Below are 16,120 nucleotides of genomic sequence, written 5' to 3' on the forward strand. Positions count from 1 at the left end.
ACAGCACGAAAACAGAAAATGGAAAATCACCAAACAAAACAATAACACTAAAATGCTATTTAAACACTACATAAAACTTATCAAAAAGTCCGAACACTATCGAGGTTCATACTCACAACCAGATGTGTTCTTAAATCTACAATACCTTTACTCCGTAGTAGCGTTGCCAAACCCACAGAACGCGAAAATCCTGTGTAAAATAAAAATGGACCCTTTTTACCTTCGGGCGAATATGGAATCGCTTTTCTTTCATTTTTTTATATTCGTTGTTTTGTTTTGAAATTATAAACGATAATATAAACTAGAGCATTTTGATATTTATTACAATATTCTTACTTATAGATAAAAAGAAAACCCCGATTTGTTAATAATCAAAACGAAAGGCACGTTGTCACTTTCAATAATGCTACTTTGCATTTGAACAATACAAATGACAACTTGTCATGCAATTTAACTTTTTTCTGATTGTGAGAAAGTGAATCATGTGGATTCATTATATTTCACATTGATTGACTAAAACGAATTCATTCATTGTCACAACTAAGCTTATTTATTTTCTTAAACTGGTTTTACTGAACGAAGAAAGGGGACAATAACGCAGAAAGCATGAGTACAAAGGTTGCAGCGAGTTGCGAACAGTACGCACTGACAGGTAGAAAATATGACAGAAGGTAACGTTTTTGCATAACAATAAAATATGCTACAAAATTCCAGTAAGACCCTACTAAATGCATACTGTTAAAAAGATCGGGACGTATACCGTACAAGAAGGGCAAATTACCGTATATATACGGTCAAGGTCGTACATCTGGAAACGCTGCTCCGTACATAACATCAAATATTCTTCTTCCTCCTCATCTACATTTCCACAATTTAAAACAAACAAAAATAAATCGAAGCTTTGCCCCGGAACGGATTGCATTAAAGCAACGAAAACTGTGCATTCTAGTTTGAGAAAATACGTATATCAGACGAAATGCTGTTTACCAGCAAGAGAAATGATGGTATCTTGTTAATAAGGCATTGCCATGTATTGTAATATACAGGGTGGTAGATAATTGCACCGAAAAACTTTGGGAGGCAGTTCATTATACGAGATGAAAGAAAAAGGTTCTAATAAACATGGGTCGAAAAACGTCTCCTTTCAGAGTTATGAACTACCGAAAATTCGAAATATCACGTTGCAAAACTCCCTGGCTTAGAAACTATAGGGTCTATCCCAAGCGGTTTAAGGAATTACACAGAAACTGATATACGCTCAATCTAAATATTCATGTTTCAGAATTCATCGGTACCAGCGAAACGAACGCACTACTAGTACTTAAAGGAATGTCCCTATACTTGAACTTCCTTCTTACAGTTCCCTTCACCGATAACGGAGGATGGTAAAACATGGATATTTTGATAGAGCACATTCTTGTATAATTCCTTAAACCGCTTGGGATAGGTCCTATATTTTATAAGTTAGGGAGTTTTGAAAAGTGATTTTTCGAATTTTCAATGCATCATAACTCTGAAGGGAGACGTTTTTATTAGAACTTTTTCTTTCTTTTCATATAAGGAATCGCCTACCAAAGTTTTTCTGTGGAGTTACCTACCACCCTGTATATAATTAGTATGCATAATGTATGTAGTAACCATTTTATCATTGTACCGTATGTGCTAAGCTACCACAGTCTGCAGTGAGTAATTTTATTTTATCAAACAAACTTTAACCAGCTGTAGATTGGAATGTAGTTGTTTCTCCTTAACTCCGTAGGTGAAAGGGGTGGCAGCACGTCTCTGGCCGGATTGAAGAACAAGTAGGTTCAATGAACTTTAAACATAGTGTTGTGTTCAATTGTAGTTTCCTCTGATTAAATGATATTGTAGTTTATTGTGGTGGATATCCTAAGAAACTGGAAAGAACAAAGAAGAGGATGAAATATTCTGCGTTTCAATAATGTTATTTGGTAAATACCAACAGAGTGAAATATATATCTGTTTTAAAATTTTTCATTGTTTGGAAAGCAGAGGCCACCTAAAGAGAAACACTTCGGGGGTGATGCTATTTTCGATGCATACCGGGTCAGGGCGAGCGTCTTCCCGGTCTTTTGTTTTGGAGAGTGAGATTGTCAAACATCGGAAAAACTGAACTACTTCAGTCTAAACTACAGAAAACAACACCACGGCGAGTGTTTTTGCCTTCATAATCTTTGGGATTGTTTGTTTCTCAGAGCGGGAATGCTGATTCGATAGCGAGTAGCGGTGTGATGATATCATAGTTACAGAAGCTATCCAGTATTTGTTCCTTGAGAATGGAAACAAGGGTGCGGAACTTTAATTTAAAGAATAATTGTAACTTCATTTATATCGGCGAACTCTGCAGATACCGAGAGATTACCTTTTCTCTTTCCACGCCCTACATCAATATGACTTTATCTATATGGAACAGGTAATAGATCATAAGAGGCCATACTCAGGAGTTTTGACTACGGAAGGCAACACCACGACGAGCTGTTTGTCTTCATAAGTTTTAAAGTTGTTGCTCCCGATGTTGAGAGTGTCTCTTTATAGATAGAAGCAGTGTTATTATATTATTGCTACTGAAGGCTATTTAGTATTCGTTCCGAGAGAATGAGGAACGTTGGTGTGGAAGAAGTATCAGAACGTGGCAATTGTATCTACGAACTCACTATTTACTAGTGCATTTTTTTCACAGCCTACTTCAATATTGGGGTATTATTGCTTGAATACTGCTATACCTGATAGTGAGCCAACACTTGTAGAGAGAAATACACTGCGGGTCGTAGATTAATGACAACCGTTTTGAAAATACTGAAATGTTTTTTCAACAGTATGTTAGCAGCCAAGGTGCAAGGGCCTCGTCTCGAATTGTCAGTTTTCGAGACAGAGTGAACGAACTATCGAGTTGTTGGATGCCCACACCAAGACGGCTGCTACAATGGAAGAGGTTACTACTTTCACCTTTGCTGATGTCTCATCACTTAACAAAGTGTTATGTTCCCGTCACGTGTTTCAAGGAGTGCGTGTTAGCTCAAGAGAGGAGACAGGTTCCAACTCTCCAAAGGTTTCCCAAGTATGTGGTCACGTCTCAGCATTTATACAGACATTTATAGCTGTGTCCAGATGACATGTACTGTAAAGGGTAATGGATTGTTCACCATAAACAAAAGATTATTAACAACACAAGGGACACAAAGCAAGGAACGACATCGAAATTTTTTTGGAACCTTGAGTGTGAAATGATTTCTTATCTTATTATTTTTTCGAATAAATAATGCTTTGCATATAAAGATAATTTTCGTATATTAGCTTAAAATATTATCCTGTAGTTGTGTTGTGTAGAAATTACCATTCCTTGAAATTTCGAAATTGTGTGTGTGAAATATAATCAATTTGTGTCGTGTTTGAAATATCTTATTTAAAGTATAGTGATGCACCAGGAAGATTATATATATATATATATATATATATATATATATATATATATATATATATATATATATATATATATAGATTGTTGTTGTTGTTGTTGTTGTTGTACTATATATATTGAACTAGATGAAATTCAAGTTCTATATAAAAGGAAAGGTCTTTGGAAACATTTGAAAGCCATATTTAAACCCTCACCCCATAGAATAAGCATTTGAATCGAAGTATAAAATTTTAGGTGGACCCATGTGTTAAGTAGAGTTCAATTATTTTTCACTTTGGCATTTTTCTGAATACAAAATCACAAATGAATATACAGACATAGAAATAGTCCACTTTTTTCTTCGGAAGCGAAAGTTTCTGGAACGCTGAGACAGAAGTGAGCTTATATTTAATAATCAAACTCATTCGAAGTTAATTCCAAATTGAAGAGGCTAGTAACATACTCTATTTTTCACATATGTTTTGAACCTTTCCTCCTTCCGAAGAAAATTCAATTTAACAAAAGTAAGAATATAAAATAACGGCTCGAAAGTATGCTATGATCATAAAAATTAATTTCTAGTGATGTAGCTGTGTTCCCAAGATGATACATACAACGTCCATTTGAATGTATAGGAAACGTATTTAAAACTGCTCCTTAGTAGCATTGTTTTCTCTTTTTGCCCTTTTACTGTCTATTTTCTCTTGTACTGTCTAAATTGCAGTCTAAATTTTGAACTTCGTATCAAAGAGCAAGTGTGATGATTTTTATGGGCTTAGAGGGTATTTGTACCTATTTTTGACCAAAATTAACGAGTTGTGGTGATTCTTCCTATAATGCAACGGGCGAATAGCCTAATTGTTGTAGGATAACACGGTACGTTTTTATCTACGCTTAGAAAACGCGACTCATTTTTATTAATACTTATGAACCACTGTTCGTTTCTTATAATTTACTTTTATTTATGAGGGTAACGTATCTTAGAGAGACAGAATAGAAAGCTTTTACTTACCGATGACTGGGTCGTTTTGCTGTAGCTGATGGTTTTCTTTATTGATGTACCGTCACGGGCTACCGCTGTTAAATCTAAATTAAGAGAGAATACAAAGTTTTTCTTACCGTCACAGCTAATGGTTTCCTTATTGCCGCACCGCCAAAGAGATACTGATATCTTGAATCGGAAGACTTTTGCATTGCGCTACCACAGGCTAAAGATTTCTCCATGCTTGGATTGCTTAATTCATCAATGTTATCCACATTGATAGGTTTCTGATAAACTTTAAAAACCTCGGTAGGTTCTTCAGTATTGTGTGTCAGATATTATAGATAAAATTAATTAGATGAGACGACATTTCAATTTGTTATAGTATTATTAGTGATGGAGAAAAATGATTTTTATTGTATTATTCATTGAAGATTTTTATAATAAAATAGGATACTCCTTATATTGTGTGGTGTATTCTCGCTAGGTAAGAATGTTGAAATACTCAGACTGAAAAACCTGAGACTCATTTTACAAGATAAGAGGTATATGTGTTCTTCCTTTATCTTATATAGAATAGACATTTTTGTATTGCCATTATGAAATAAGACTTATATGCAGGTTGTTAATGAACTATACCGACAAACTGTAAGAGATGATTCCTCACATAAAAATAAGAAAAAAGTTTATATGGACCTATGGCTGAAAGTGTATAGTTTCAGAGCTGGGGCTGTCCAAAATCACGAAAAAGCCTAATTTCAAGAGGTCCAATTTTGAATTCGAGAGACTGTGGGTGGTGGTTCTTATCAGCGTGTAGGAAGTCACGCATACGCAATCCATCCCTTCATAGGTCAATAACTAACAACGTGATCATACTAATATTTGACAATGATTTACCCAAGCTGGATCACCCAATTTTTATATTCACATTCTAAAAACAATTACCATTTATTGATTTGACAATAAGAAATGTACCCCTTGCAAAATTTAAGATTGGTGCACAAATATACCCGCGTCTTACGAAAAAGTATAAAATCCTGTACTCATTCAATAACAAAGCCGTATCAAGGAAGATAAAATAGATCAATAACTTTTGAAATCTGAATTTTTAACCATAAGAGGGACACCAACATTTACAATGCGTTGTAGAAAACGTTTACCGAATTTTGTTATTTGATAATTCCCAAATTTAAGGAATGGTCCTATGTACACCAAACAAACTTTCAAAGAGAACATCAAGGTATAAAGGAAATTGACTCCTGTGCATACACATATAACATGCTAAATCCTTATCAAAGGAAATAAATTAAGTCAATAATCGAGCACGTGATCATACTAATTTCTGGTAATTTCTATCCATAAAAAGGAACGAGATGGACCACCCAATTTATAGTGATACATATTATGGTCCTATACTATGATACCAAATGCATAAATTGGACAATTTCCAAACTTGAAGGGGTGGTCCAAGGTACCTCTCCCATTTTTTAGAAGGTTGCACCGATATACACATGTCTAAAAAAGAGAATGAATCCCTATACACGCCCATATAACCATATAAGGTAATAAATAGGACCTCATCAAAGGGAATAAATTGGGTCAAAACCCGAACACGTGGTCCAATGTAACAAATAAAACACAGTTCTGACCAGAGCAGAATGAAATATTTTAAAAACTATACTTACAATGTGTTACAGTTTCAAGGACCTAACCAGTGTTGGGTAAGTTACTTGTAAAAATGTAACGCGTTACAAGTTACTTTACTTTCTCTTAAAATGTAACGCGTTAGTAACGCGTTACTTACCGCAAAAAATAAGTGCTACTTTACTTCGAAAGCAACGCGTTACTAACGCGTTACTTTTAGGTCCGAAACTTTGAATATGGGGAAAAAATCTTATTACTTCAGTTTTCTGTACTGCTATTACTACCGCTATTATTATTATTATTATTATTATTATTATTATTATTATTATTATTATTATTATTATTATTGCACCTTCTGAATCGATTTATGTAAATGCAAGGACAAATTTTTACTTGACAACTATATGAACATTTTAATGTAATGTAACATTGACTAAAGTGCCATACTGCGTTACTCGTAGGGATGGGCACGACTGAATTCGAGCAAGTTTTCCTTGAAACTCTATTCGACTAGAAACAGACATTTTTGAGCTCGACCCGAGAGCTCGGCTTGAAAAATTTCCTCCAACTCGACTCGAATTCGGGTCGAGTTTCGAGTCGAGTCGAGTCAAATCTGGTGTATAGTTTCGAGTACTCTCTTCAAGTATCTAATATAGACAATATAATTATTATCAATGGTACTACTACTACTACAACTTCTTCTTCTTCTTCTATTATTATTATTATTATTATTATTATTATTATTATTATTATTATTATTATTATTATTATTATTATTATTATTATTATTATTATTATTATTAATTGTAACAACACTGTGCATAAACATAAAAGATAGGCGGTTTATATATGAATACTAAAAAAGTAGTTGATTGCCAACCTTGGTAGTCGTGAAGTCTAGGATTAAAGGACATTGTTCACGAGCTTCTGAATTTTGGGTTGAGGGCCTAGGTTGAGTATTCGGGCTCGAGCCAAACCTTGTTAAAAGTTATAGGGCACTGGCCAAATATCTTCAAAACTGCTCGGTCCGGGTTTAGAATTGTCAACGACTCGAGCAAAACGGCTCACAGCTCATTCACTATCGACTCAAACCGAGATGTGAGCTGAGCCAACAACTCACCCAACCGAGTCGGCTAGACCCCTTCGCTCAGTTGAGTCGAACCGAGCAGATGGCTTATCCCAATCAAGCCAGCTCGAGCCGATGGTTCACCCCAAGCGAGCCGGCTCGAGCCATCGGCTTAGTTAAGCCGAGCAGAGCTCAGCTTGTTGTGAAAAATCTCTTGTAGTCTCGCTATCGAAACGAGACGAGATGCGAGCAGTCTCCCCTCTCCTGAGCAACACTAAAATATTCCATATTACTGCTTAGCTTACATTTCTCATGGCTTTCGCTTTCCAATGTAATCAGCCCATGATTTCAAAACGAGTTAAAACGAGCGAGCCACTTATCAAACTCGATTCGACTCGAAACTCGACGCCAAAAACAGTAAATCGGTTCGAAACACGACTCGAGAATATTACTTTTAACTTGACTCGAAACTCGACTTGGATTCGAGTCGAGTTTTAGCTGGACTCGTCCCCATCCCTATGCGTTAGAAAAAATGGTTGCTTATTATTATTCTGCTAAACTAATTATATAATAATAATAATGTTGCTATGTAAAATTCAGAATATAGAGAAACATTACACTACAACTGACGAAATGAGAACACATGAACTGGGGGTGAATCAAAATTGCCAATAACTCTAAAATCGATACATGCTTTTTAAGCTAGTTGTTCCAAACTCTATAATCAACGGGACTTTAGGATATGCAAACTGATCTAAAAGAACCATAATATTACATACCATCAACATTAGGCCTACATCAATAAAGTAGGCCTGCTCATCAGAACACCGTTTATTCATATTAAACCCTTACTGAATGTCGTTCATTATGGCACCCTAATTGTTGATAAATATTTCTCGCCGGGGCACCACTTTACTTTTAAATTCTGTTCAGCAGTGGCGTACTTACGACTTTGTTTCGGTGGGGCTTTGCCTGAAAATGTGAAAATTCTGCAAGATATTTTATATACTTTACTATAGTAAGTAAGATTTCGGGGGGGGGGGGGCTTAAGCCCGGAAGCCCCACCCCTAAATACGCCACTGCTGTTCACCATTATCTTCAGCTTTTTAAAAAAAGTATTCTTTCAAATGTTCGAAGGATAAAATATTTTCTTTCTCCATCTTTATAAAAACAACACCATTCAAAGTAAAATGGACTACCAGTACCATTGCACTCGTAGTTCACTCACTGAATGTATTGATTTGGAGCTGTCAAAATCTAAGACAAAATCTTCCAGGTGCTTGCAATCAGTACACGTGATTTCCCTGAGGCTGTCCTCATCTTCCAAAAGCAGCAAGTGGTACTATATTTTGTTATGCAGATAAATCAAATTGTATCTATGAATGTATTTGCAAGCCTACCAACGTAAAGTTCGTGAGGCGAAACGGGAAAATGCACATCGAGATACCCGTTCCGCCTTGCATTAAGATGAAAAGTGATAACAGGTTTTACACGCTAATTTCATTGCTAGAGGTCATAAGGCGAAACGGGAAAAGGCGAACAGTGCAGGAATTGTCGGTCACTGACATCGCTCATGCTCCATTGTTTCATTCTGAGAAATTCACTTACAGGAAGTAACATTTGTCTCCGAAAAAAAATGTACATATATTGTAGTTACTCATCCGAAATGTAACGCGAAAAAGTAACGCAAACTAGGTACGTTACTTAAAAAATTGTAACGTGTTACCGTTGCAGTTATTTTGGAAAAAAATGTAACGCGTTACTAGGAAACGTTACTTGCGTTACGTTACTTCCCAAGACTGGACCTAAAGTCCTCTTCATCAGACACAAACACATCAGAGTGTTTGTGTCTGATGAAGAGGACGTTAGGTCCTTGAAACTGTAGCACATTGTAAGTATAGTTTTTAATATATTTCATTCTGCTCTGGTCAGAACTGTGTTTTATTTGTTACTCTACTTATCCAGAGCCATGGAGTTTGTTCACTGTCGTACAACGTATTGCTTACGTTTATATTTTGGCAATGTTTACCCATGAAAGGGAAGGAGGTGGACCAACAAAATTTATAGTGATATATACATTAGGGTCCTATACTATGATAACATCTGTTTAAATTGAACCATTTCCAAAATTTAAGGGGTGGGCCATTTTATTCCTCCCAAAATTTAAAGAAGTGCACCAATATAACCACCATGTCTTATGAAAGGGAATGGACCCCTACACATGACCATATAAACATATAAGGTAATAGGACCTTATCAAATGGGATAAATTATGTCAAAAACCGAACACGTGCTACAACGTATTGCTTACGTTTATATTTTGGCAATTTTTTACCTCTAAAACGGAACAAGGTAGACCTCCCAAATTTATAGTGGTACATATTGAGATCCTGTACTATTATGCAAAATGTTTAAATTTGGCAATTTCCAAAATTTAAGGGGTATTCCAAGGTATCCCTCCCAAATTTTTAAAGGGCTGCATCAATGTACCCATCTTTTGTGAAAGGCAATGGACCCTTGTACATGCCCATATAACTATATAAGGAAATATGACCTCATGAAAAGAGATAAATCAGGTAAAAAAACCGAAATTTGACTTTTTGGTAAATTTATACTCATAAAAGGGAACGAAATGAATCCCAATACCAATTGAGGTATATATACCCTAGTCCTAGGCTACCATATCAAATTTTTAGATTTATCACTTTCCAAAATTTAACCCTTAAACGCATGACATGAATTGCATCTTAGTTTCCATATCATGGGTCTTTATGATGGGTCCATGGGTCCATAACATGGTCCATAAGATTAGTCTGTTCAGAGTATATATTTCTAAAAGAATCCAATTCAAAGTACAAGACTAGTAGTAATAATACTACTACAAATATAATAACATTTCAGTAAAACAAATACTAATTAATGTAAAGAACTAATCTAATACTACTATAAAGATTAGTATTAGTATTATATACTAATACTAATAAATAATAGTAATCTAATACTAAAATATACCGCGGGTCAGAAATGACCCATGTTATGTATACTACGTATAGAAATATATATAATAAAATGTAAAAAATAAATACAAAACCAAAAACGTAAATACATTATTTTTATGTAGTAAACAAACCAATAGAAGATGTCACGGAGAAAAACTACTGTGCAACAAATATTGCAGTCAAAAATCTATACATAAATTACTGCTGGGTCATTTTTGACCCATGTTCTGCTTTCTAGGGTTAAGCGGGGTGATCCTATATACCCCTGCCAAATTATAAGGGGTGGACAAAGCTATCCATGCCAAAATCTAGAGGGGTTGATACTAAGTACTCTTAGGTCATTGACTTTGGACCAGGGACCATGGGTCCTCAGGCAGGGACCGAGGGGACAAAGTTAGACCAACTGGCGCCCTTACTATTAATGCAGTTAGGATTGCTTAATTGAAGACTAAATAAGGCGTTCTCCAAGTACTCTAGTCTGTTCGAAAGATATCAATGTAGCAAACTGAAGAAAAGTATAATAAAATTTATACCCCTCCAACGAATAAAAAATCGGAAAGAAGACACCGTTTTGTATCTTCAAAGCGATTGATATAATGAGAAAGTTACCAAGTGATCCTATTAACCTTAGATATACCAAGGAAAATTCAATGTTGTCAAATCTGCATTTTGTTTTACAGGAGACAATACTTTGTAAAATCTCTGGATGTTTTATATTATTCGTTTCAACATTACCTTTGTCTCAGTTAATTTTTCAGTTCAAATACTCTACTGAAAACTTACGGAAAAAATCATGTCGTACCATTTTTGCTTTGAGAAAATTTCTGTTATCAGCAAATCCATTGTACTTTTCTTTTTAAAAAATAATACTTATTATTATGTGTCATTTACACATGAAACCTAAGAATATTCTTAGTTATTATATTATTGCTTTCCAGTGTGTTCGGGAAATTCAATCGAAGAAACAAACGAACAATCTAAGAAAGGAGAAACAATATATAATGTTATATGTTGTTTTGTGTTCTGAGGTTGGCATTGTATTTGTGTACACTTTCTTTTGTGAAATCGTATTTGAGATCACTCCTCTACTCTCCACCCAGTATTACAAAGTTGGTTCTGAGTCCAACTCCCTTTAAGCCTCAGTATTGAAACTTCTTTGGCTCACTGGTTCGAAGATGATGAGAAAGTGCACTATAAGTCTCAATAATGGGGGGAGACTCGTATTTCAGTGGTAGAGCTTGTACTGGAAATCGAAACCCAGGTAACATATGAAGACTGTGAGCTGAATCTAGATAGGGAGGGATAGCTTGATTAAATAAAAGAGACCATTCCATTGTACATTTTATTTATAAGAATAGAAAAAAATAAAAATGAGAATACAGATGAATTTTACAAATCGGTTACTTGAAATTTCAACTTGAAATTCTTACTACATCACGTTTATGGGCACAACCCTTTCCGTAACCAAATGGACGCTAGAAGCTTTTTATGCTAAATCGCGATTTATTGAAAATAGTGAAATTGAAACTTCGTACATCGCAACTTGCATTGGCCCAAAGGGAAAAGTGTTAATTCTCGAAGAGGGAATTTGGTCTCGAGTTGAAAAATAACTTCATATTTGTAACTAAACATTCTCAAGGCGCTCATCCCGAGTTGAGGGGGGAAACTTAGAAAAAATAATTACATACCTGATTTGACGACGAGCGGCCGTAACAAGGGGAGACACACTCTCGTAGACGGCAGGCTGAACAATCACCCGAGCCGGCGAACAGGCCTCGCTTATATAGGCGCTTCGTCCCACGCATTTCTGCCAGTCTGACGTCGCTCGAAAGCTACGTCACGAGCCTCGTCGAGCTTAGAGAAACTTCTTCACGCGCATGCTCAATAGTGGCTAAGACGTCTAGTTTTTTCTATGATTTTTCCCTATCACGCCGGGGTTGAAATTTCTATTTTACATTTTCTTTTACATTTGTATTTCACGCATAGCTCCAAATACATAATGTTTTTCATGTACTTATCGCTTGCGTGGTATTAACTAAAGTGGCATCCGGGACCCGGCACTGTGATCTGAGTAAATCAAAGCCAGGATCATACCACTATTACATGCGTGTGGGTTGGTGTCAATGAGGCATCAGGTTGCTAATACAATCAGAGCCTCAACTGACTCCGTTCTCCCTTTCTCTCTGTTCCTTGCTGCACACACAATTGGAAAAGCGCGGGCGTCTCGCCCCATAATTTGAGTCCGGCTTAGGACTTCGAGGCGTAACTGTGTAACAGTTATCCGCCGACCTCGGTAAAAAAAAATAAAAAAAATGTTGAAAGTTATCTTCCTGATATTTATATCCAAATACAGAAACGGTTGTCCAAGGCAAGTTGCTGGGATTTAAAGGGTTAATATAGAACGGGATTGGTTAAATTAAAAAAACAACTAAAACAAAAAAAATAAATTAAAAAAACAAAAACAAAAACAAAAAAATATGGAGAAATACGCCTTCAACTCTGTTATGCTTGCTGCTGCTGTGGATTTCGTATCCATATATATATGTATCGCACTTTTTCTGCGACCCCTTTCTGGGTGATCACAAGTGACCTTATGCTGCTGTAAAATTGCAAATTTCTTAGCGATGGCCAATCTATGGCAAACTACTGCAATGTATTGGCATACTGCGCATATTGTACATAATGCGTTTACAATTATATGTGTATCGATCATTTTTTTAAAGAATGTAAATAGCTACCTGTGTACTATACTTCGCTACCTTTAGTAGTAAGATTACATTACCTTTAGTTATGTTAAGTTCATGTTGAATTATGGTCAAGTATTAACAGTGTTGCTCATTTTAGTATAATGTTTTCAATTATAAGAGCAAACAAAGGAAGAATTATAAGAGAGATTAATTATTTATCGAATTAATTGGTAGTATCATATTGTATCACTATTTCTTGTTCATTGTGGGGTTTCGTCGATAATTAAATATGTTGCCGATCTATTGCTAGTAAAATCATTAATGATAGTGTACTTAGCGTTAAGGTGGCTATATGTATCTCGTAAGGATATTGGGCGTAGTTCAAGCCCCCCCCTAAAAAAAGAAAATGTAAAAAAAACAGTGATGCGCATATATATATAAAAAAAACTAAATGCACAAAACAGACTTATCACCATGCGGGATCAACCATATATGAACAAAGTCTTAAGTTTAGTTATAGGTCTCGTTACATACGCATGCAAGCTAATCAACCCTCACTTCATTATGTGCAACAGTTCCTAGTGGTGGGTTTTCACCATTGTAAAAAAAAAAAAAAAAAAAAACACGAACTCAAAGCAGACTTATCACCACTTTTTGGCCATCACTGTTCTTCCGTTGGAAACTGCGACTATGCTATTGTGAGTGCCACCTCTGGATGAGGATGCTCTCCTCCAGAGTACCTCGAATAGTGCTTCCGATTTCCTCAAATGAAATCTGAGTAGTGTTTCTGCTCTCATCCAAGGAAACTGGAGTACTTCTGTTTTCTGCCTTCTCTTCGAGTTAACCTCACTTTGGCTTGATTCACAAATCCTTGTATACATTTTTTTATCTTGGGTTGTGTTGGGCTGTGTTTTATGACAGCATCAATTTGTACAGCACTCACACGCCACGTTGTAGGACGTTGGGCTTACTGTATCCTATCTGACACTTAGGGATAACAAATAAAAATCGTACCTTACTGGTAGCGTTATGCAATCATCTGCAACAGTTCCTGATGGTGGGTTTTTCCCCATTGTAAAAAAATAAATAAACCGGGTGTTTATTTTTTTTGACACAATGACAGACGGCATTCTTACATCGCCGTCTCAACCATGGCTCTGGGCCAGGCTTTGCTTCAACATTTTAACCTCATGATCAAGCACGCATCTAATCTGATCTTCACTGCCACCATCTCAAAATAATAATTCCTTGAGGTAGTGATCCATTCACTTCATGGTACTTGCGCACGGCCTTCAATAAATTAACCGGCAGTTGGTTCGATAATTCTTCTCCATTGGTGTGAGGAGATACGGTAGAGACGTAACGACTACATGCCTAACGATGCAACAAGGGCACCATACGATCTTTCTTTAGATGAGGTATCTTGGCACACATCGAATCCAACCACCACCAGACCCCCTAAAGGGATCTCTACGGCCCCGGGAGCTCCACCGATTTTACAGTTCATTTGAATAGTAACTTTGGTAGCGATATTCACCACTCCTGTGGCAGTTAAATTACGGGCAAGTGAAACTTGGGTAGACACTGCACGATTCACACACATTTTTTTTTCTTGATTGCGCTGTACCGATCAAGCCTATTATTGCTTACGACTCAAAAATAACAATAATAATAATAATAATAATAATAATAATAATAATCTTAATAAAACATTGAAAAAGAATCATTACTTTTACAGCAGGTCGTAATGAAAATCAATACTCGAATAGTAGAATCCTTCATACTTTACATGACAAATATTAAGGACACTCGAGCTAGTATAAAATAACTAAATTCTATTCAGATTAACACTTATGATTATACCCGTGACAAGATTTAAAATTACAAGTCAGGAGACTTTCAAATTTTGATGGCCCCCTCCATAAGCCGCCCTGTTTAATAGGTGGAAAACACTGCTTCACAACAGCGCATGGCGCACACGAACTTTAGGATATAAATATAAGAACGTAACGGTAACTATAACTTTAAGTGAAATAAATTGTCAAACAAAAGTAGTACTCTTTTAAAATTAAAAAAAATTAATCAAATATCGTTTTGCATAATGAAATTCTCTTTAAATTGTTCGCGGATACTTCCTCAAAGCCCGCCTCTCATTCAGCGTTAAACCTAAAAGCAAATCACCTCTTATCAGGTAACGGAAGTGAATCCAGCTGCTAACAAGAACTCAGGATGTGGCGCGTAGCGTCAACATCGAAGAATACACAAACATTTACAATGAAAGGAAATATAGAAACAATTAAAAACAGGGGAACAAAATTGCAACAAAACAAATAATATGAATGTTACCAGACAGATTATCACGATTGGGAGACACCGTGGTATCAGTTGAGCAATTGGTTCTTAACGATTCCTGGTTCGATCCCCCGATGGATCATTTCTTTTATCCTATATCTAAATTATCGCTCCGCACGAGCTCAAGTTATATTCGAACTGGTTAAGTGAAAGTAGGTTAGAATCAAATACTTGCAATGGACATCTAGTTTACCACATATCATCACTATCTACATTAGGGGTCCCGAGTTCGAGACCCGGAATGTTTGACAAAATTAATATCGTTGTCAAAATGACATCACTTTCCGGTGATTATTGGCGTTTACGCAATTGTATCTATCTTTGAAAGGAAACAGATAAGTCGGAAATCGAATCCCGACTCACGCACTTTCTGTATGAGTGACACGCACAAAACACCGTTTTCGTTTTTGTCTTTCCTTAGGGAAACACTTACTAAAATCACAGGTAATGCAAAACGCACTTCTTATAATCACTGTTACACTGTAACTTTGGTCACTCTCTTTCGTTGTGGCTTTCACTTAATTCCGTAATAATAAAAATCGGTATGGGATACTCCCAGGATACGAACTTCGACTTCGTTGCACACTAGGGTTCAGCACTAAACTAGGATTAACACTCAATGGGTAGAACGAATTGGTAACTTGACGTGAAGAAATTGAAAACGCATGCTTCAAGAATAACACACTAACAATTCAGGGAGATAGTACTTACCCCGTAACAGGAGACCTCCCCTTATTGTCTTTGGAGACGTAAGTCTTCCCTTCTCCTTCTTTTGCGTTCTTCGAGGAAAAGATGATACGTATACTCCAACAAGCTGAAAAATATGAACCACAAAGTTAAGAACTTATTTAAACTCCTTTGTTACTATACCTAATAATCAGATACAATGTAACTATTACTTAAATCTAGTAAAGTTTTAACTACCAAGTTCTTTACATTTCGACTAATGAATAGACGGGACACTACGAACAT

Source organism: Thermobia domestica, chromosome 6 (assembly GCF_964235325.1).
Source record: "Thermobia domestica chromosome 6, izTheDome1.hap1.1, whole genome shotgun sequence".
NCBI classification, from domain to species: Eukaryota; Metazoa; Arthropoda; class Insecta; order Zygentoma; family Lepismatidae; genus Thermobia; species Thermobia domestica.